The sequence below is a fragment of the Pelophylax lessonae genome (genome assembly GCF_965119305.1).
Source record: "Pelophylax lessonae genome assembly, chromosome: 2".
Taxonomy (NCBI): domain Eukaryota; kingdom Metazoa; phylum Chordata; class Amphibia; order Anura; family Ranidae; genus Pelophylax; species Pelophylax lessonae.
In genome coordinates, this window is record NC_138769.1 from 63,731,201 (window position 1) to 63,755,512 (window position 24,312).

Below are 24,312 nucleotides of genomic sequence, written 5' to 3' on the forward strand. Positions count from 1 at the left end.
TTTATATTTAAAATTTATATTTTGTATGTTTACACAGAGTTCATTTTTAGGAGAGCAATTTGTCTTTGTATTTTGTTGATCATTTCTGTACTTTCATAAAAATATCATATTTTATAAGCATCTCTTCAGTAATTTTTTATCTTTTCATCTATTAAATCTTCCGCCCTTGTTGTTTTAACTTTGGATAGTAAAACATTTTTTTTTCTGACAGTAAATACCTTATACAGCCCACTTCCTCTTTCTTGTCTGGTCATTAGCCTAGGCTAATGATATCATGCACAGCTCTCTCTCTCACTCTCGTGAGAATTTGCCAGCAAGGGAGGGAGGGATGAGTCATAGGAGGGCCAATGAGAGCTGCAGAGCTGGAGGGGGCTGGATGAAGGCGGAGATAACAGGAGACTGCAGAGATCCATGTGTATTCATCAAGAGAGGAGAAATGTGCAAGCAAGTAGTGGCGTGAGTGTGTCTTTCTTTATATATGTTTGTGTATATATATATATATATATATATATATATATATATATATATATATATATATATAAAATATATGTGTGTGTGTGTGTGTCTGTGTAAATCCAGCAGCTTCAGCTGCCCACAGTAAAATGCCTGCAGCCTGACTTAGTGGAAGGAGATTTCTGCACCATATTTGGCCAGTAAAGAATCACAGTATATATAAAATAATATGCAAAGTGGTTGGAGGGACGCTTCAGAATGGCAAAGATGTTTTTATTACAAAATATGTGAGCAAACTGCAATTCCTCTTTAAGGTAATGTCAGACTTGAATTATTTCATTCTATTCAAACTGTTATCAGCTATTGTCAGTAAAATGGGCAATTCCCTGTGTACAGTGTATAATGGTAAAGATGAATAACTTCAAATGAAGGTATTTGAAAAGGTCATACGTTCCTCTAACTGGATGCTACTGGAGATATGAAAATATTTAGAAAAGGGCTGGATTTAAAGATCAAATAAAATGCTAATAAGCTTATCCGGAAAAAGTGGATTTTTATATGGTAAAAAAATGTAAATACATTAATAAATATTTATATATAAATACATGTATACAGTGTGTGTGCATGTCTATATATAGTCACTGTAAATTCCTATGGCCATGACTTCATGCCCTTAGTTAAACAAGCATGCAATCAGGGAGATTTGCTTTAGGACAGACAATGCTACAAAAATTAGGTCAGTGACCAATTACTTAAAGTTGGTTACGCATATGCATGATGTGCATCAAAGTAACACGGATTTGATTCATTTCAGAGGGTTATAGTATGTTCTGGGTAATTCCACATGAAGTAGCATGAGCTGTAAATTGCTTGAGAGAAAGTTTTGGTGAATACAACATTATCAAAGTGAATGCACCAAATAAATGATTTGACCCTGTAATTTCCTGAATCACATTATCAAAATTATGGACACAACATGTTAGTCAACAAAAATAACGACCAATTTGTGATTTCTATCTTCAAAATACAAATTGAATGCTTCCACATTTTTACCAGTTTTATTATTGCTTCTATAAAATTTGAACGTGCAGATTAAGCTCTATACATATTTTAGCTTTTAACAATATCCCTGAGTTTACCATTTTACATAAATGAGCCCGTGCCTTGTCCGTATTAGGCAAAATAATAGGTCTACTTTATGGAAGACAGACTAGGCACCCTATACTTACCTTTACAGCATTGCCAGATGGTGGAGCCCAGTAAAGGAGACATTAATTCAGAGTTTGTCAGACATTCTCCCCATCTTTAAAATATTTTAGCTTAGTGACTGATTAGCCAATGGCCTGACTGATGTTAGGTGAGGGTGCAAGGGAGTTTTTGATGCATACTAGAACATTATGGTATTTTTTCGCAAGGGAAAGTTTTTTATTTTTTTTTATTTTTATTGCAGCGGTTTATTTCCGCTTTAATAATAGCAGAAAGGTCAGACTTAGTTTCAGTCCAGAGTAGCACCAAGTCATCTATGCATTACCAGTACATCAAGACCCTTGATCTAAAAAGAAGTAACTAAAAACTATTTTCAAATAAAAACATATAAATATAGCAAAAAAATGGTATCACATTGGAGCCCAATACTTGTGCTCACATTTAAAGTACAGTAATTAAAGGAAAGATTCCTTTCAAGCATAAAAAAGAGCAGAGGAACAGCTCTGATGTACAGCTTTCAGGGCTTTTGATACTGCCTCTATCTTTTAAAAAAAGCATTTATGCTGAAACGCGTCAAGGCCACGCTGCTGACAGCCTACCTTTGCATCTGTATACGCTCTTTACCACGAGATGTTTGTAAGTGCAATTTGGTGTGTTTTTATTTAATTAAAATTTTAGCAGTGTTACACTATTTTGTGCTCCCTTGTTTTTTGGTTCCTTTCTGGCCATCTGACGGAGTGAGAGACTCTCTGGTGTGACGGTTTATATCTGCTATTACCTCTTCACCTCAACATCAGTGACCTCAGTCATCCCTTCGGATTATCCATCCATTGTACAACAAGCTGATTTGACTCATATGCTATATGGCATTTTGAGTCCTATCGTTCTGTATACCGGTGGTGGAGCTGCACACCGGAAGTGGAGGAGAGCCGCAAGATAGGAGACCGGTGTGTTACCATCTGGAGGGACGGGAGGAGCGAGAAGCTCTTGTTGGAATGCCGATATGTGAATACCAAGAAGATAAAGTGTGAGTGCATTTTAACTGTACTGTGAAATTTGTCCCTTAATAAAGCGTTATTGCCCGAGGTCTGCGTGCGCTTCCCACTATTATAGATTAAGACTGAAGATGTCCAGTGTGAAAAGTATAGTATCTGAAGGAATTGACACCAATTCTCATAATAGGTATACTACAGTATTAGAATCTTTTAAGAAAGAAGGCGTTTTATTCACACAGGCTATAATAAAATAATAAAAAAAAGCAATGGTTGTAAAAAATAACTCATCACAGAGATATTTGAGGTCCAGGGTCCTCATTGTCATTTTGAATAATACCTTGCATATACTTCAACACTGGAGCATGCTTTCAGGATCCCCAAAGCCCCCAACAAAAATACCCGTATGGGTGGCTTATGTGGCAATTTCTTCACTCTATCTGAGGAAAGGAAGTTGTTTCCCTCAATAGTCTACTAATAATTAGAATTGTGAGAAGGAAAAGAAAAAGAAGAGCAAAAAAGAAAAATTAACTTAAACATAACAAAATAAATAAATATTTTTGTTACTTAACTCTTATTTACCTTTCAAGGTTTAAAAATGTCCCCCAGCTTAGGGTCCCAAAGCTAAGAGCAAAAGCCCCCCTGTCTTATATTTTTAGCCTTTGGCCAGGAACAGAAAGGCTCCTAACATTGAGAAAGCTTTAATGGCATCAAGTTTTCTCTGATGGCCTTCTTTTTTTTATAGTTTCATGGTGAGACTTATTAAGACTACAAATTCTGCCATTTGTACATATTTGTTTTTTGCTTTGGGTGGAGGGATACCTTTCTGGGAGAATCGATTAGAGAATCTCACTGGCCCCTATCTATCCATCAATAGGGGAAAGTTACGAAAAGTGACGCACTCAGAATCTGGTGCACCTGTGCATGGTAGCCAATCGGTATCTAACTTAAATTACAATAAAACCTGGAAGCTGATTGGGTTCTATGCACAGATGCACCAGATTTTGCAAGCTCCAGTTTTAGTAAATCTCCCCATTGTGTTATGGCTGCCTATTGTGGTCATTGTGAGACGTGCATGTCTGTGAGTCCTATGATACTTCTCTTATCGGCAATTTTGATTATTGAATTCAAGCCCAGTATGCAAAAGTTACCTTTAAGGGAACACCAATTATGTGTGATATTTGCAAGTAATTAGCATTCACTATTCTGGCTTTTTTAATTTATTGAGTTACACTTATTTTCATTTTTTCTACTCTTTGCACCTTATGACACCATAAAGATGCTATATATACCTTCCAACCTATTTGATGTCTCTAGTCTCCCAATAAAATTATTTTGGGGTACAGCTTTAACCTACTTTACTTCAGTAATGCACTGAAATAATCTGCAGTAAACCTGCAATAATGCACTGAAATATACTGCGTTAAATGTGCAGTAACGCGCTGCAATATACTGCAGTAAATGTGCACTAACGCACTGAAGTACACCGCATTAATTGTGCACTAACACACTGCAATTTACTGCGGTAAACGTGGCCTGACGAAATAAAATGACACTAAAGTAAAAATGAATGTTCGCACTACACTCACACTGTACTATCACTAGATTTACACTAATCTGACACTAAAGTAAAAATGAGCGGTCGCACTACACTTATGCTGCACTATCACTAGATACACACTAAATTGATACTTTACACTCATAATCTAATCACAATTGCCCACTATAGCACACTAACTCGCTAGTAGCACTAAACAGAGCCCTATCTCTCTCCACACCAATATCACACTGCAAATGGCAGCTATGGAAAGAATATTTTTATAGTGTGGGGTGGGACTAAGAGCAATGAGTCATGATTGGATATTGTCATCATGACAGTGTCCAATCATGGCTCTGACAGTGCTATATGCCCTGATTGGGCAAAGCTTTCATTGCTCCCATCCTTTGGAATTCTCTACTCCAATCTATCTGACTATCTCCAACTCTATCCACTATTAGGCGATCCCTGAAAACCTGAAGCCACTTCTGCCTCCACCTAACAACTGTTCCTTTATTTTCTTCATCAGCTCATCCCCCTCAGCTATCAGCATCGGGAGCCGATCGTCAGACCTTTTTTGGTCATGCCCCTTCAACGGACGCCGACCGAACAGCCAGCTTCCGTCGGACTGGCTGCAGTACACGCAAGCTAAATGTCAGCCGGTTTCTATTGAGCTGGCCGTTGCAGCCCGATATTTGGCCCGAGTGTACTAGGCTTAAAAAAATTATCTGGCCACCAACTTAGATGTGGTTCCATTTCTCACTATTATGTTCTCAAGATTTAGAAATTCCCCACAAAGGGAATCACACAGTGAATTTAAATGTGCATTGTATAACTCCTTATTGGAAAATACAGTTCTAGCTGTAATTAGCAGAATCACCTATTTACTAGAAATCATTATTTGTGCTAATTTAATCCCGGTGGAACACATTTACTTATTTAAGATACTTTATTAGCGTAAAGTATCTTAAATAGGTAGGCATGCTCAGTTGGTGCTTCTCTCTATTGAATTTTTCACATTTCTGCTTCAAATCCATATTCAGACTTTTTTTTTTCAGCGTCCAGATGGCCCAGCAAATGGAAAAGCCTTGACATGAGGTCCATGCTCCCTATACTGACCCCAAGGCACTTGTCATACATCTTCTTTAATCTGTTGAATCTTTCAGACCTTTATTCATTTCTTGTCATCTCCATGGCTTAACTGCTCTGTTTTTTCATTAGCATGTTAAATACTAATCAGTATCTTAAAGTAATCCTTTCTGAAAATCTTTTCATGATATATTGCAGAATGTGATATATATATATATATATATATATATATATATATATCAGCAATCAATCCAATACAAAGGCTTGCTTTTCTTCCCACAAATATTGTAATATAACACAGAATATAGTAGGAACTCATTGGTCTTCCAAGAAAGTATAGCATTGATTGTAAAGCTGCTTTTCTGCACTGACATTTTGGAGGGTCACAGCCTGCCTTTCTCAAGGTCATTAGAAAACAGCACTAAGACCCACTTAAATTTGGTGTAATAAAATCACTTTATGCAAACTGTGATTTATAGATCTGTTTATAAATTCCTATAGCCATTCATCCAGTGAATCTGTATAGTCATTCTGTGCAAATTGGGTAAAAACTGTGTTATTTTCTCTTCTAAATGACTGTTATTTTATTATGGACAGAAACAAAAAAATGCATTATGCCCACCAGATGGTGCTGGTGAGCATGGAAAAATACATATGTCTTTACATTGTAACATTTCCAGGGAATGCAAGAGGGAATTGCACATCCAGATATTTTTCTCTACTACATCCACTCCTTGGGTGGAAATTGGGGTCACTGGTGCCTTCCTCCTTCTCAAATCCATAGCCAGCAACTTTGTCCTAGTCACATTTAAATAAAGATGATTATCCTTACACCATGTGACAAAGTTCTCCACCACAGTCCTATAATAAGTCTCTTCCCCATCTCTGATAAATCCACTTCCACAGAGTCACCAGAAAACTTCTGAAGATGGCAAGACTCTGTCTGGCAGCTGAAATCAGTGGTATAGAAAGTAAAGAGGAAATGAGGGAGAACTGTTTTTTGTGGAACCCCAATATTGTTTACCACCCTATCTGATACACAGTCTTGCAACATGCAATTTTAGTGATGTAGGAGCGCTCAACCTTATGCAGATGTGTTTCGATGGGATAGGTGGCTTGTGGTCCTAGAGGCTGCTGGCCAGCAACTGCAGGGTCTTGTTGGACCTCCAGAGGGGTTTGTTGAAGTTTTGAAAGGATGGGAGTGCCACACCAGCAAGTACAAACTTTTAAAAGATTTTTTATTTTGGAACAGTCAACGCAATTTGGGGGACACAGTCTTGCAAAGCACATTTTGTGGTCACCAAGTCAGGTAGTCTACAATCCATAACACAAGGGAGACAATCAACCTGTATTGCTGCTAGCTTCTCACCCAGGAGAAATGACCTGATAGTATCAAAAGCAGTAGAAAAGTAAAAAAAAGCATGATCCTCACAGTGATCGCTGGCTTATCCAGGTGTGCATACATGTGATTTAGCATGAAGATGACAGCATCCTCAACTCCCAGTCTTGGTTGGTTGACAAACTGCAAAGGGACTAAATATTTACTAACCATGGGCCGTAAAACTGATGTAAAACAAGTCTCCCAATAATGTGGGAAGTCAAAGCCATTGGTCTGTAATCCTTGGAGCCACAAGGACGTGGTATTTTCTAAAACTGTTATGGGTACATGCATTGTTACAAATACATATGTATTTCCTATGCTTCTCAGCTCTATCTAATAGCCATAAAGTGGTGTTTCACTGCAGCCCATAATAAAAGAACATTTGCTCAGATTAGGAAATAGGCTAAAGAATATTTGTTTCTGCCCAGTTCACACTAACAAACGTACATGCAAATATGCTGGTTGAAATGCTATGCAAATTTTCTTAAAGTCTCTTAGTATCCTGGACATAATGGAAAAGCCTACTACAACTATGTTGCCTCTTTTTGGAATCTCCACCCTTTCTCTGCTATCCTTTAAAATTAGGGACTAGAATTTGCTGTGAAATTTGAAAATGGAGGACAAGAACTATTTAATAGGCAAGTAATATCCTTTTATACATACTTTAAGAATAAATGAAAGATCAATTCTAAAAAAATCGCTGGCTGCAAGTTTTTTTGCCAAATTTTGTGTAGCTACATTTCTCTTCAGTTTGACAACTTTTCAAAACCATTGGCTGTGTAAAACTAAAAGCTAGTGAACAGACAACTTCTTTTTTCCGGTAGTATAACAAAACAGTTAAATTCCTGCAAACCACTATGACAGAAGATGACACAAAAAAATAATTTCCCCCCAAGCATCCAATTATCACTTTTCACTTAGTCTCTTGGACCTCAGGCTGATAAGCATGAAGAAGCCTTAGGAAGACTCTGAAGAAATCTAAAATAGGACAAACCAAGTAAAAAGCTGCAAAATCAAGGTTTCCAAATAGCTATCCTTAACATTATAGGGTCACACTGTGAATCCAATTATGAAAATCTTGTGTTTCAGCTCATTTACAGATAGTAGAGAGCTGTGCTATTTTCTACTTTGAAATACAGAATTATTTTCTTATATACCTAAGCACCTTAATATTTTGTTCTCAATGTATCAGAAAGAGCAGCATTCACATAATGCTCTTATTCCGGTATGTGATATATTACAATAGGCCAAAACACAGATCTCTAAGGATCAGGATTAGCAGGCCTGTGTGCTGAACCTTTGCTGCATTTTAGAAGTGCAGTAAATTAAAAAGACTTTAACGACTCTGTATTTCATGAATTTATGTAAGGGACTTTAACATCTATTATTCTGTGTTGTTTGGGCTATAGGGCTCAAGGGTGCTCTATATTCTGCTTGATGCTCAGTTTCTCCCAGGCAGCCAAGCCCCAGAGTGTTTGGAGGTAGACAAGCATAGCAAGCAGTGTGCAAAAAAAGTCAACAATCTTGTCTGAAAATATCACCCAATCCGCCCTCTCTGCTTCTCCCAAGACCTCCCTCTCTCTAGCTCTCTTGTCTCCTCCCATGCTCATCTCCAGAACTTCTCCAGATCCTTTCCCATCCTCTGGAACTTTCTACCTCAGTCTGTCTGACCATTTTCTACTCTGTCCACCTTCGGGCGATAACTGAAAACTCATCTCTTAAGGGAAGCCTATCCTGTCTCCACCTAACAAATGAACTTTAAATTCTTCCATGAGCTCATCCCTCACAGGTATTACCTTTTCTACCACTTGCCCCACCCTATTAGATTATAAGAAGGGTCCTCTTAACTCTCTTGTATTGTATTTGTACTGTCTCCCTTTTCTATTGTAAAGCACTGAGGAAACTGTTGGCGCTATATACTGTAAATTCTGTATAATAATAATAATATTACGTCATATATCCAGATGGACAGATACAGCTTCTGTATAAGTCAGTGGGTCTACAGCAGTGGTCTCCAACCTGCAGCCATCCATCCCTCGGTGGACTATTCTTCCCACTGATACCAAGAATGGAGCATAATTCCAGTCACTGACACCAACGATGGAGCACTATACCTCCAACATGATATCAATGATGGGGCAATATTCCTTCTACTGACCATGGGTGCTATGTAATTTCTTTACTCCAACTGACCACAAAGCCTGTGGCATTGTTTATTCCCACTGAATTCAGGATATTTCCATCCCTATTGGCCACAATCTGGCCCCCCTAAAGTCTGAGGGACAGTAAACTGGCACTTTGCATAGAAAGTTTGGAGACCTCTGGTCTGGAGGCTCCAGAAACTCTTCTGGGTCCTGGCCTGAAGGGTATTATTGGTAAAAGATCTCTTACCCCACTGTGAGGGGAATGGTGCAAATGGCTCATATTCTACTGAGCGATCTCCGCAGGAAAAGGGGCACATGTGTCACAGCCAATGTTTGTTTTTGGAGATGGTGAGTAAATGTTCCATTTTTTTTTACTACATTGCCTGTGAATCAGGCAACAAAATCTGCCTCTGGGTCTATTGCATTGTCTACTTTGGCTTTATTGGAGATATTTAGTACAGTAAAAAGGGACATCCCTGGAACTTTGCTGCTCTAGACTTGACCTTCACCTGATTTATTCACATATCCATTTGAGGAGAGAATGGCTGCAATTTGAAACTCATGCACCAAACACGATGCATTATTAAAACCAAGCCTGTAGATAATTTGACCCTAGACACATGTAAATAATCAGGCCCCTTTGTACAGGATCCACTCCTAGTCAGTAAAAATATCACATGATCATTGTAATGATATATAGAATAAAAGCACATTATTGCAGGCGGCAGTTTGCTTTACTTGCTATTGTACTTTACATTCCAGTAATCAAGGTCTTTGGTGAAGGAGCACGTGGCTGCATGTTGTCTGAGCTACAGAGAAACTTGTCTGCCTACCTCCGTCAATTCTTCTGCTGGGTTTATTCACTACTGAACAGGAAGAATGAGAATGTTTATAGCCCATCTTATCTGTTTTCTGTAAGTGCCTTATGGTAAATACTGCCTACTGGTAAATACTGCCCCAACACCGTTAGACATGGCAAACATTTTTGTAAAGTCTCTATAATACATTCATTCATTGAAGCTGAATTGCACTAGATTGCCTGTTAAAATAATGTATCTAAACCCAAAATGTTTTTTGAATAAATGGGGGAAGGCTAGAACCCCTATCAGATTTTACTACTATCCATTAGACAATTTTAACCTCACTTTATTTTCTGAGAACAACCTTTTACCATAAAGAAAGTGAGGGAAAATCTTAAACAGGGAAATGGACAACAATAAAAAGTTGACAAGGATTCTATAATTCTCATACTGAAAGCAATACTCAACCCCTCTGTCTCATATTGTTTTTTCCCCTTACCTGTAGTGCTATATAGGCCGGGAAATTATAGGCATGTCAGTCTGACATCAGTAGTATGTAAACTTCTGGAGGGGATGATAAGGGACTATATCGTAGAGTTTGCTAAAGACAACAGCATCATCAGCAGTAACCAGCACGGGTTTACAAATGGGCGTTCTTGTCAAACCAATCTCTTAACATTCTACGAGGAGGTGAGCTGTGAGCTAGATAGGGGCAGACCAGTGGATGTGGTGTACTTAGATTTCGCTAAGGCGTTTGATACAGTTCCCCATAAGCCCTTAATTTATAAAATAAGGTCTGCAGGTATCGACAGCAGGGTTTGCTCTTGGATACGGAACTGGCTAAAAGGGCGTGTCCAAAGGGTGGTAATAAACAGCGCATACTCAGACTGGACTGAGGTAGTAAGCGGGGTCCCCCAAGGCTCAGTCCTAGGACCAACCTTGTTCAATTTATTCATAAACAGCATTGAGGACGGGATCAGTAGTTCAATATCAGTTTTTGCAGATGACACAAAATTAGGCAGGGCAATAACTGCACAGCATGAAGCAGATATCCTACAGGATGACCTGGACAAAATAACAGAGTGGGCAACGACTTGGCAAATGAGGTTTAACGTGGAGAAGTGTAAGGTTTTGCACTTGGGGATTAGAAACATAAAAGCACAATACACATTAGGAGGGGAACCCTTGGGGGAATCAAAAATGGAGAAAGATCTGGGAGTCTTGGTTGATGATAGACTAGGCAACAGCATCCAATGTCAAGCGGCAGCTGCCAAGGCCAGCAGAATATTAGCATGCATAACGAAAGGGATGTATTCCAGAGATAAGTCTATAATCCTTCCACTTTATAAAACTCTGGTCCGACCGCATCTGGAGTATTCTGTCCAGTTCTGGTCGCCAGTCCTCAGGAGGGATGTGTTGGAGCTGGAGAGAGTCCAGAGAAGGGCAACTAAACTAATTAGGGGATTGGAGGACCTTAATTATGAAGAGCGTCTGCAATCGCTTGATTTATTCTCCCTGGAGAAGAGACGCCTGAGGGGGGACATGATAGCAATTTTTAAATATCTCAATGGGGATCTCAGCTTAGAAAAAAAGCTGTTCAGTCGAAGGGATTGCATGAGGAGTCGGGGGCATACAATGCGATTAGAGGAGAAGCATTTTAACCTCAGGCAACGTGAGGGGTTCTTTACGGTTAGGGCTACAAGATTGTGGAATTCTCTACCACAAGAGGTGGTTTCTGCGGGTAGTATGGTGGCTTTCAAAAGACTATTAGATGTACATCTCAAGGATCAGAACATACAGGGGTATGTGAGATGATTGCAGCCACACACACCTACACAGGTTGAACTGGATGGACTGTTGTCTTTATTCAACCTCACCTACTATGTAACTATGTAACTATGTATGTAGCTATATTCTTTTCAAAACATATAATCACCTGCACAGCGAATCCAGCACTTTCCTACTGTGATACACTGTTTGGGTGACACACATGGCCCTGTGCCGTTATCTAGGTCCTCTTCAGCTAGCTGTGTCTTCAGGATTCAGGCAGCCAGCTACCAACAATGTGCCAGGCCCGTCCTCTGACCCACTCCCTAGCTGCAGTGTGTGCCTGACCACACCTCCTGGGAGATGGGATGTAAGCATCCCAGGAGGCTGCTGGACCAGGTACACATAATTCTTGCCTAGGTCAAATTAACAAATTAAAGAAAAAATAAACACAGGAACCCCCCACCGCATATCTGGCCTGGGAAAGGGGATGTTTAAAAAAAACAACAACTCCATTTTTGAGAGTTAAGATCCAATTTAACTTAAAATAAAAGTATTTCCACCCTTGCCTGTGAGAGTTAAAAGCACTGTCCTCTGCATCCCCCCCCCCCCCGCCACACAGTAGTGTCCTTTTCCTCCCCCACAGCAGTGTCCTCTGCCACCCCCCCCTCACCCCCCCCCCCACACACACACACACAAAAGTGTCCTTTGCTTCCCCCATAGCAGTGCCCTCTACACCCCATCCCCCCACAGTAATATCAGCCCCTCCCCCTGAATATCACTGTCCTTTGTCACAACCCCCCCCCTCCCCCTTTACCCACAGTGTCCTCTGCCCCCTGCATAGCACTGTCCTTTGCCATCTCCCCCACACAGTAGTGTCCTCTGCCCCTCTTTAACTCTTTCCTCATCCCCCCCCCCCCAAGAAATGTTCTCTGTCGCCACAAGTAGTGACATTTGCCCCCACAGTGTGTAGGTAGCTCTTCCCTACTTTACACCAGCTGTACATCAAAGCAGAGTGAAAGGCAGCACAGTGCTGGATAGACGGCGGAAGCAGGAGCTGCCAGAGTAAACTTTTCATGTTAACTAGCTGATAATTGGTTGCTAGGACCGCCTAGAAACATATCACCTGCTGATTAACTTGCAAAGTTAACTAAAGCAGCAGCTGTGCGCCCGCCCTCCATCCAGCACTGTTTTGCCTCTCACTCCTCTCTGTTATTAAGGAGAGCAGCGGAGGCTGGGTGGAAGCATCAGCATAGCCCTGATTGTAATCTACCTGTTGGCTTCCCGCAATCGACCGGTAGATTGCGATCTATGGGTTGCCTACCCTGGGTCTACGGGTACTCTTGGGAATTTGCAGGGTGAATATAAGTGCAGGTGTCCTTATTGTTAAGTTTTGCAGCACAATTATTAATGGGAGGCCATAGTTCTATTTTTGAATATAGAAAATAAGAACTTAAACGCCAGATAGTTCTGCAGACTACTCTTTGCTCCAGCCCTGCAGGTGTAGTAACATTTCGACTGTCAAATAGTGTAGCGGTGCTTTTTGTCACGATCACTTGAATTATTATTTGAAGTCACAACAGATTTAATACTTTATTTTATGGTATTTGCTACACAAATCTGCCTTTTCTTTTAGTAGCAGAACACAATATTTTAAATTATTATCTTTCCTCCAAGCAGGCATGTCCCTCTATATAAATCAGTTCACTAGAGAGACATTATCTTATGTTTCAAATGACATTGCCTTCTACGCATCCTATTTAACTGGAAAGAGCAATTCAAACAGTCATATACACTTTGGCTTTCAATTACTTCACCTTTCATGAACCCAACCTGCTAGACAGCCTGCGTTTTATGAGAGAGACTCTTTCCGACTCCCATATTGGTCTCTGGGGCCTGCCATTCCAATATAGCTATGATAAGCTCTAACAGAAAGCAATAATGGATAGAGAACCGTTCCACTTAACTCATATCCCTTATTGTACTGGATATACATGAGAGCATAGATGAGTTCATAACAACCCTTGTCACTCTTTGAACTCATGTTTAACGAAACTTATAGAGTGCTGGAGCCACACATATATGGGTCTTTGTATCACCATGGTGGTCTTGAACCCTACAAAGAGAACATCTACCCGCCCTACTATTTGTTTCATCAACCTTACCAATATCTGTATACACAGCAAGGACATGGCCTAAGGGATTCAATGAGCTCTTGCCAGGGTAAAACTATTGAGTAATTTTTCCAAAGTTTGCCAAAAACAACCCACGTATTTGTTGAATAATATCTAGCAGCACACTAATTTCATATATATACTGCATACCTTTCCATACTTTTTTAACATTTTTCAGGTCTTATTTCCCAGGACTATAAACAAGCAAATGTAGTGTCGATGCAGCACCTATTCCCTGCGCTCTGAGTGGTGCAATCCTCTTATCCAACCTGACTGTAGGCTTGTAGATGAGAACAGATGACATGGCAACTTGATAATACTTCAGCCTTGCAGCCCCTCGCTGGACCAGGGTGGTCTGGAAAACACTATAAACGACAACAAATACAAGGGCGTACCGGCCTAGTGCATTATCTCTTAGACAGGTTTAATAAAATAATAGATTAAAAATACTCACAAACGAGTTTCTTGATAAAAAGCACATCAAATAGATATAAAATCCTCAGCATCCTGCTTGTGAGTATTTTAAATCTATTATTTTAATAAACCTGTCTAAGAGATAATGCACTAGGCCGGTGCACCCTTGTGTTTGTTGTCGTCCCCAGGACTATAGCAGTACTTCCAGAACTATAACTATAGTATTCACTTGTCGACTTTCTTGACCAAATTTATAAAGTATATATATATATATATATATATTATATACGGTACATATGTGTATACCGGAATCAACAATATCTTTATGACCCACTAAGTAGGTTTTTTCAGCACATCCCACAGATACTCAATTGGATTCATTCTTCTCTTCCCCAGGTAAGTGGCGCATGCACACCCAGCCATCCACATAATATACAATAAAACATGATTTATCAGACCAGGCCACCTTCTTCCATTGCTCTGTGGTCCAGTTTTGATGACCACGTGCCTATTGTAGGTGATTTTGCCTGTAGACACAGGTCAGCATGAGCATCCTGACCAATCTGCGGCTTTGCAGCCCCACACTGCAATGCCTGTTTTTCCGCATTCAACACATCAGCGTCAGGGACAATATATCACTTCATAAAGTGTGGCGCTACTGTAAACATATATCAATATAAATAAATGTTAAACACAAAACAACTAAAAATGATTCTGTGTGATGGAATGTAAATGGAATGTAAATGTAAAATATCTTACAATTTCCACACAAGTAAAAAAACTGTGTTTGCACTTATCAGTAATACATCAAGATAAATTATTTTCATGTAAACCAATGATGACATTTTGTGCAAAATTGCAATTATAAATAAGGCAAGCGTTTTCTAAGTGAAAAGTGCTCAGTGCTGTAAACACAAATTTATCAAAGTGCTTCACGCTTCGTGCTCATACTGCAATCACCTCTGTGCCTGACCTATAAAATCTCCCTCTTAAGGGGTCATAACCACTCCGTCTCCTTCTTCTCAAACTCCTCTTTTTCTTCTTTCCACCTTGCATAGCAATTAAACACCTTACTCCCTTTAACAAAGTAGCAGCTAGCTTTAAATTCCACCGAATAAAGATCCACCAGATTCAGCTCAAAAAACAAAAACATATAAATCATATTGCTTTCTGTATAAGCTTTTGCTTTACTAAAATCAATAAAAATGCACTCACTTGGGTATGTGTACTATTCCAGTGTACAGTACTGTGGTTAAAAGCAAGTATGTATCCTCTTAAAGCGTAACTTCACCCTAAGGCCCCTTTCACACACGGAGTCCGTCAGGCGGACTCCATTTTTCTCAGCTGGGGATCTCGCTTAGCAGGAGGATGACAGCTGTGTCCTCATGCATCTCTATGGGGGGAATCAGATGGGAACGGAACGTCTGTCCATTCTCATCCAATCCGATCTGCCAGATGGATGGAAAATAGGGTTTCCATCCGTCCGATTTTGGCGGAGCGGATCAGATGTCAGCGGACATGTCTCCACTGACATCCGATGCCCCATAGAGATGCATGGGGCGTCCGTTCAGATCCGCCAAAAAAACTAACAGGCGGATCCGAACAGACTCCCTGTGTAAAAGGGGCCAAAAGGGAAAGTTCTGCTTTATGCCTTCCTCACTCCCTCTTCAATTTTTGTCACTTTTTTTTTTTGGGGGGGGGGGGGCTGCAACCTCTTGGGACACATCACAGGTCCTATAAGGCTGCAGGTCCATTCACAAAGCACAGGCTGCAGCTGGCTGTGAAGCTGCAAGGAAGTTCTACTTTGGCTGCCCACAGTAAACAAGCCAGGGCCCGGGAAGTGAAAAACGGCGAACAATCGATTCATGTCAGGATGGCACTGGATCCCTGGACAGGTAAGTGCCCTTTTATTAAAAGTCAGCAGCTACAGTATTTGTAGCTGTTGACTTTTTTTTTACTTTTTTCGATTGAAGAACCGCTTTAAGAACTTTTCAGATCGTGGACAGTAACCTGTAATAATAATTCTGAAATGTGATTGTTGCATTGGTTTAATCATTGAACCCTTTTTTTTCCCCTTTATTTTGACCTGGTGATCTGGTCAATAACACACTTCTTGCCTTAGGGTCTCTCTACTTTGGATGGAGGAGTAAAAGAGACACTTCCAGATAGCAACATTGCCAATCTGGGGAAATAGTAGTGTTCGCTGCACTAGCATATTTAGATGAAGTTGACCAGCAAATTGAAGCCGAACTCCATCACAAATCTAAGCAGATACATTTTTATTTATGGATTGTCTTCAGATTTGGTAGTTATTTCTTTTGCATTTGCGCGCTATTCTTTTTTAATATACATGTCTTTTGGTTCATAGCTGCAGCAGCTTTAGAAATACATGGGTATGCTCCCCCAAATTTTTTGCCTGTTTATTATGTATTCGGTCTGACCAGACTATCGAGGTTGAGCAACCCTCCCCACCCCCCCACACACACCTGTACTCAATCAGTGTCCACCATCTAGTGGATATAGTAGGAGTCCCCTGTAGTGCATTTGCACATCCTTCCCAGCAAGGAGTATTATCTCCAAGGGTTAGGCTGGATTCATCTCTTTTTCATGGATAGTGTAGGACCCACTGATAATGGGGTACTTTGACGCAGTAGTGGGCTTGAGCACGATATGGCCATATGGTGGGACCAAACCCCCATTTTTATTTATGGATTGTCTTCAGATTTGGTAGTTATTTCTTTTGCATTTGCGCGCTATTCTTTTTTAATATACATGTCTTTTGGTTCATAGCTGCAGCAGCTTTAGAAATACATGGGTATGCTCCCCCAAATTTTTTGCCTGTTTATTATGTATTCGGTCTGACCAGACTATCGAGGTTGAGCAACCCTCCCCACCCCCCCACACACACCTGTACTCAATCAGTGTCCACCATCTAGTGGATATAGTAGGAGTCCCCTGTAGTGCATTTGCACATCCTTCCCAGCAAGGAGTATTATCTCCAAGGGTTAGGCTGGATTCATCTCTTTTTCATGGATAGTGTAGGACCCACTGATAATGGGGTACTTTGACGCAGTAGTGGGCTTGAGCACGATATGGCCATATGGTGGGACCAAACCCCCATTTTTATTTATGGATTGTCTTCAGATTTGGTAGTTATTTCTTTTGCATTTGCGCGCTATTCTTTTTTAATATACATGTCTTTTGGTTCATAGCTGCAGCAGCTTTAGAAATACATGGGTATGCTCCCCCAAATTTTTTGCCTGTTTATTATGTATTCGGTCTGACCAGACTATCGAGGTTGAGCAACCCTCCCCACCCCCCCACACACACCTGTACTCAATCAGTGTCCACCATCTAGTGGATATAGTAGGAGTCCCCTGTAGTGCATTTGCACATCCTTCCCAGCAAGGAGTATTATCTCCAAGGGTTAGGCTGGATTCATCTCTTTTTCATGGATAGTGTAGGACCCACTGATAATGGGGTACTTTGACGCAGTAGTGGGCTTGAGCACGATATGGCCATATGGTGGGACCAAACCCCCATTTTTATTTATGGATTGTCTTCAGATTTGGTAGTTATTTCTTTTGCATTTGCGCGCTATTCTTTTTTAATAAGCAGATACAGCAACAGTTTTTTTTCTCTTCTTTTGGGATATATTTTTAAAATAAACAAATAAAAGCTGACCATTGTAAGCACTCCTGACAGTGTTAAATTATTTTCTCAACCCTCTAACTGGCCAGCTTGGTCTGGTAAAGGAAGTTGAAGCATAACAGACTTACTGGCCGAATCAACAGGTGAAAATAAAGCGTAAAAATCACTGGCTCAGGCACAGCTGTGAATCACAGCCAGTGAAGAGGGTGGAGGGGCGGGGCTGAGCCCCACTATGTGTGTCCAATGGACAGACACAGCGGGGCTCTGGAATGAGCACGGACCAGTGCTCCCAATATCAAGAGGCTTCCTATGGGGACACTCAGCAAGGGGTTGGAACCAGGAGCACAAGTTGGGGACCTGAGAAGAGGAGGATAGGGGCTGCTCTGTGCAAAGCCCTTGCATAGAGCAGGTAGGTATAACATGTTTGTTATTAAAAAAAAAAAACTATTAAACTTTACAATCACTTTAAAGTGGTTGTAAACCTCTGTCATGACATGGGAACAAAGCACGTATATCTGTAGTGTTTACTTGTCTCTCTCCAAAGCTCTTAGTGTTTCTCTCTGATGCTTCATTCCTCTGTTATCAGCATGTGTCACTTCTCACTTCTGATAAGTCGTCCCGACACCAAAGATAAAATGGTCATGGGTGAAGAGATCTGAGCACACAGCTTGTCTATTCACAGCACAGCTCTGCATCGTTCCTTTGTTCCTGTGCCATGTATGAAGGAGGTGTGTCCCTTTCCTCCAATCAGCTCTCACACACTGTACAAGAGCTCTAACTGCAGCTCCCCACCCCCTCCTCTGTGCTACTGAAAGATGCAGAAGGATTTTATCTAAATTCAGAACTACAGAGATGTAGAAAAGAGGTGACGGCAGATAAACAAGTAAAACTTATGTAGGAGGATTTATTTAATCTTTGTGTATCACCTGAAGCTATTCACTTCACTGGGTATATGAGAGGGCTTACAACCACTTTAAAGAGGTTGTAAAGGCAGAAGGTTTTTTTTATCTTAACCACTTCCGGACAGCCCACCGCAGTTTTACATCAGTGCTTTGGCATTAAATACCGGTATTATGGCAGCAGATAGCTACCATAACCCCGGTATTTTGTTACTAGGCCGGCGATTCTTCTTTCACATAAAAGTAGTCCCAGCAGGGGATTCACCATAGGATCACTTTTATGAGCTGTGGGAGAGGTGCCCCCACCCTCCCATCGCTTCCCGGTCCTTTTCCCCGCTTACTGGAGTCGTCGGTAGCAGGGAAAACAATCCATCCATATCCCAGGCAGGAAGTCGACTGAAGGCAAGATGGCCCCCACTCGACACTATCCCCTTGGAGGACCGGAGCTACGTCATACGTCGCTTTCTCTCTAAAGGCCCCTTTTTTTTTTCTTGCTGAAAAAAATTATATTTTTTTTTTTCTTTTGCTTTTAAGGGTAGATGTGAGATCTGAGGTATTTTTGACCCCAGATCTCACATTAAAGAGGACCTGCCATGCTTATTTCTATTACACGGGATGTTTTTATTCCTTGTAATAGGAATAAAAGTGATCAAAAAATGTTTTTTTAAAGCAACAGTGTAGAAATAAAAAATAAAAGGTAAAATAAATAAGAAAAAATAAATTGAAAGCGCCCTGTTCCTCCGAGCTTGCGCGCAGAAGTGAACGCATACGCAAGTCGCGCCCACATATGTGAGGTATCACCGCAATCATTAGAGTAAGAGCAAGAATTCTAGCCCTGTAACTCTAAACTGATAACCTGTAGAAATTTTAAAAGCGTCACCTATGGAGATTTTTAAGTACCAATGTTTGTCGCCATTCCACGAGCAAGCGCAATATTGAAGCATGACATGTTGGATATCTATTTGCTCGGCGTAACATTATCTTTCACATTACAGGCGGTCCCTGGGTTACAAACATCCGACTTACAAACGACTCCTACTTACAAACAAAGGGAGACAACAGGAAGTGGGGAGAAATCTACCCCTAGGAAGGGAAATTCACAAGAATTCTCATGGGAAAAAGGTGTCTCCACTGAAGTTTTATCACTAATCCTTGTTTCCACAACAACCCAAAATTTTCAAAATCCAGTTGTCATAGGGACAGAAAGCGAGGTTAAATCTTCTGAACAGGGGTACAGTCAGCAAAACAAATGGTACAGGGGTGTTAAACCTTCCCTATACTATCCCAAAAACGTAAAAAAATATTCTTTTGGCTGGAGCTACACTTAAAAATTGTACCTGTTCCGACTTACAAACAAATTCAACTTAAGAACAAACCTACAGTCCCTATCTTGTTTGTAACCTGGGGACGTCTGTATAGAAAAAAATTGGGCTAACTTTAATGTTTTACTTTTACTTATTTTTTTATTCAAAAAAGTGTATTTTTTCCAAACAAATTGCATTTGTAAGACCGCTGCGCAAATGCAGTGTGACATAAAGTATTACAATGATCACAAAAAATATAATATTTACGGGTTCTAAGTAATTTTCTAGCAAAAAATAATGATTTTAACTTGTAAACGACAAGTGTCAGAAATAGGCCTGGTCCTTAGGTGGTTAATGCATTCTATGTATTAGGCTAAAAAGCCTTCTGCATGCAGCAGCCCCCCTAATACTTACCTGACGTCCATGTAGATCCTCGGCTGCCCGGGACTCTCCCCCTCCTGACTGGCTGAGACACAGCCGCGATGCCATTGGCTCCCACTGCTGTCATTTAAAGTCAGTCAGCCAATGAGGAGAGAGGGGGGCAGGAAGGGGGCCATGGCTCCATGTCTGAATGAACACAGGGAGCTGCGGCTCGGCTCGGGTGCCCCATAGCAAACTGTTTGCTGTGGGGGCGCTCAACAGGAGGGAGGGGCCAGGAGCAATGGTAAACTCTTCCTAACAGGAATATTATATTGCAATACTGGCAATGAAGAAGAGTTTTAAGCTTGCACAGCTTATGCAGACTCATTTACGCTCCTTTACACATGTTTATGTCAGGTCTTTATAGAACATTTTAATCAGGATCTTGTTGTCAACAAGATCCTGAGTATAAACATCAGTAAGTTCTTATGTCCGTGTCCAACTGGCCCAAGGCAATTATCTGGACATCATTATGTAATTCCAATTGGGCACCCCGTAGGAAGCTATTATTTCACTGTAAGTAATATTTTACTTATGTCTTGCTATCCTGTTATGGCAATATATTTTATGTTACAGTTACACTGTCTGTACTGAATATTTAAAGACAATTTATAAGAATTAATGGACATTTCATTTTCAAACCTTGAAGAAAACCTTAGAAGAGCATGCTGAAAAAAAACATGCTGTACCTGTTTTTAAAGACCAAATGATCAGAACGTTAAGATAGATATTTCCAAATGTTCCTGAATGAGATGTTGGCTGCTGTATGGCAGTTTTTTTTCCCATAGCAAGCACAGATTTGCCATTATAATTTCCTGGCCCTGAAACAGAAAGTATGCAAAATAATTTACAGCAATACAACAGTTTTAGCCATACATAAAAAGAACCATAGGAAGTAACACAAAGGGTGCAATAAATATTTTGGTGCTCCAAATTCAAGCGTTAGTGAGACTGGATGATAATTCAAGGACAACTGTTCCTTTGGTACAAGTTTTCTCTAAAGCCTAGTACGCACGGGCTAAATCTCAGACGACATCGCCCAGTTCAATAAAAACCATCCGGCATTGGATCTGTGTGTATGGCAAAGTCACACTGATAATCTCATTGCTAAGTGTCTATGCTTGCTTTGTACATTTGACTGCTGTTGTTATTCACTGTTATTGCTATTTGTACCTATCGGTCTGCTAAATGTTCAATTCAACCAGGTTTTGGGGTGTTTTCCCAGGATTTGGCTGAATGGCGCTCATATTCACCCTTCTGTATTGAATAATTAATATAAAAGATGGTTGAATCCAGTTTGCATTGTGTCTGTGTTTAATTTAAAGGGATATACACCATGTCAGAACCCAGAGTGTCAAATGGGCTAGGAAGTTACCAGGGTCAGGGCAGCAGAGGAGGACAAGCAATACCAAGCGGCCCCCACAGGGGTGGCGCTACATATTGTACATGCTTAGGAAGATAGTCAGCTAGTGCATGTTGTAGGCATATGTTGTTACACTTTGCATACTATGAATTGTGCTTTTCTGCAGTTGTATATGCAGTTTTCTTCTGTTTAGTAAAAGTATTAATACACTACAGAGATCTAAGCTTCCTTGGCTTTATTGCAACGTGACCTTACAACACGCAAGCAAAACAGGTGTAGGCATGCCTTCAATTTCACCTCTAAACACTTGTACATTTAAGGGAGCCATTACAGTATTGCGCTGGAGGACTCTATTTGCAGGTAGGTCTGCATATTAGTACATTATGGCTTAAATCTGCAGGGGGAACCAACTTTTTTATTTTTAAAAACACAACTTTACTACAGCTTTAACATGAAATCAGTGCCGTAGATACTTTTTTGTTCTGGGGGGGGGGGGTTCAGCATCAGGTACCAAGTTAAAGTCTTTTTAAATAGCATAACTTGCGCCAAAATACATAAAGTTTGGAAAAACATCTTTAATTCTATTTTCTCACATCCTCTTGAAAATTACATTTTACATTTTTTCTTCTTCCAGTTTTTATGACATGGCCCAGCAACAGAAAATACAATGCATGAGGACATTAAAAATAAAATATCTACCAAAGCTACCATGACTTGCCCAGTTTCTATTTTCTTCTTAGCGAGCTCATCCTAAAAACTTCCAAGGTTGTCATTGGTTCCAGGTGAACTTCATAGGAGTGCTAATCCATTTAGCCTGGCCTGATATCATTCTAAAAGATTAGATTCGATAAGATGGGGCCCTTAGCATCTGCTCAGTAAGGATGGCTAATACTTAATTAAATTTGTACAAACTAAACAGATACAAAGTGAGTGTGCTTCTGCCTACCTTCCTCAAGATGGTGCCCTTTGCACCTGGCTCAGTAGGGTTTGTTATTGTGGTGACAGAGCACCATTTTGTGTTAGGCAGTGTAATTACTGACTTTTTGTTAACCTTTAGAGAAAAAAAAGGGAATGCCCTGCCAGTGCCATCCACAGGATGGTGCACTGGATTAGCCAACTTTACTGGGAAGATGCAAAGAGCACCATCTTGTGGAAGGAAGCAGTAAAGCACACACTGATTTTTTGTTAAACAGGCATACAGGACAAGAGAAGTGGTACTTTGTAGACACCGCAGAGTCCATACATACAGAAAAAGAGAAGATACTTAGAATTTGGTACACCCGGCAAACACAACAGTATCACAACAGCAATGGAAGACTCAGCCCAGACTTAGTCAATGTCATTAAGGCCCTGTTCACATGTACTGATTTGGGATCACGGGCTGGCAGTATCTCCGTGATTCTGCCTGCAATTCCAAATCACACTGCAATGCTGGAAAACGCAGCACATGTGTTTGGGATCCATTGATTTTTAGTAGCACCAAAACATGGTGTGGTTTTGGATTCTTTTGTGATAAATCGCTCAACAATCACAGCAAAACCACACCACATTTTGGTATCACTAAAAATGAATAGAACACAAACACACATGCTGCGTTTTGCCTGCATTGCCATGCGATTTGGATTGGAATCTGGCGGCGGGTGGATTGACAGCGATATTCTGCCCACAATCCCAAATTGCTACATGTAAACAGTCAGGACCCTACAGGCTAACTCAACAGCAATTATAGAAGACTCAGCACCCAGCACCTCAATCAACAAACTTTGCCAGCAGTTCCCACAATCTCAGATACCTAGTTATAGTATGAATCAATGCCAGGAAGAATTTCTGCAAAGCAGTTTTAGCCTGGGGAGCACACAAGGGAAAGAGACACACACACACACACACACACACACACACACATAAAATCCAAAATTTGAAACTGCGCTTGGAAAAACATCATTATTAAAACCACAACTAATTGGTGATATAAGCAGCGACTCTGCTCTGCTGTGAGATATATAACACAGAATACATTCAAATATGTAACAAAAGAGCCACGCAAAATAAAGTGATAATAAAAATAATGTGATAATAATAATAATAATAATGTATGCGATGCATACTAGCACATTATGCCATTAGAAGATTTTTTTGTGGTTTACTACCAGTTTAAGCTAGGACCAGTAGGCCTAGCATTGCATGGAACGGGTCAACAACTTCCTCAGCAGGACTACAATGTAGCAGGCTAGCAGGCTAGCAGCATACATTTATGTAGGGATTAATACCCTTCAGGGCAGCATTCAAATGTAGTAGCACAGCACTCCATATAGTTAAGGGTAAATCTCAGAATGTTCCCACTGTTATGTGAATGTGCAGATAGCACACACATGTGGAGAGAGTGCCTGTTCATTTGTAGGTCTCCTTCCTTTTTTTCAGCGCCAATCTTTGTCATAAAATAGATAACACAAGAGCAAAAAATAAAAAAATAAAAAATAATCCTGCCCACTGTGCTTATATTCAGAATGGCAGGATTGGCTTTTGTAAGAGATCATCAACCTTACACCTATTTTACACTCTAATGTTAAGATTGAGGTATGCATTGCAAGCATGAAATAAGAGGAGGATAACAACAGATATTATGAAAGAGTTTATAAAAGAACAGAAGAAAACAACTGAACTCCAACTGTTCTAGCAGCCCTGAACTTGATACATGGTTGAAGTTCAGAGCTAGAACAC

At 40.4% G+C, this 24,312-nt stretch overlaps 1 protein-coding gene across 2 annotated transcripts in view; it reads right to left on the reverse strand.

Moving 5' to 3' along the window:
- The window catches only part of HTR1F (5-hydroxytryptamine receptor 1F), a 445,099-nt gene that overhangs the window by 143,417 nt on the left and 277,370 nt on the right, over window positions 1–24,312 (reverse strand). For both annotated transcript variants that reach the window (XM_082244850.1, XM_082244851.1), the window contains one exon: window positions 20,921–21,052. The gene's annotated coding sequence lies outside the window, so the exon portion shown is untranslated. The remainder of the gene's footprint in view (window positions 1–20,920; window positions 21,053–24,312) is intronic.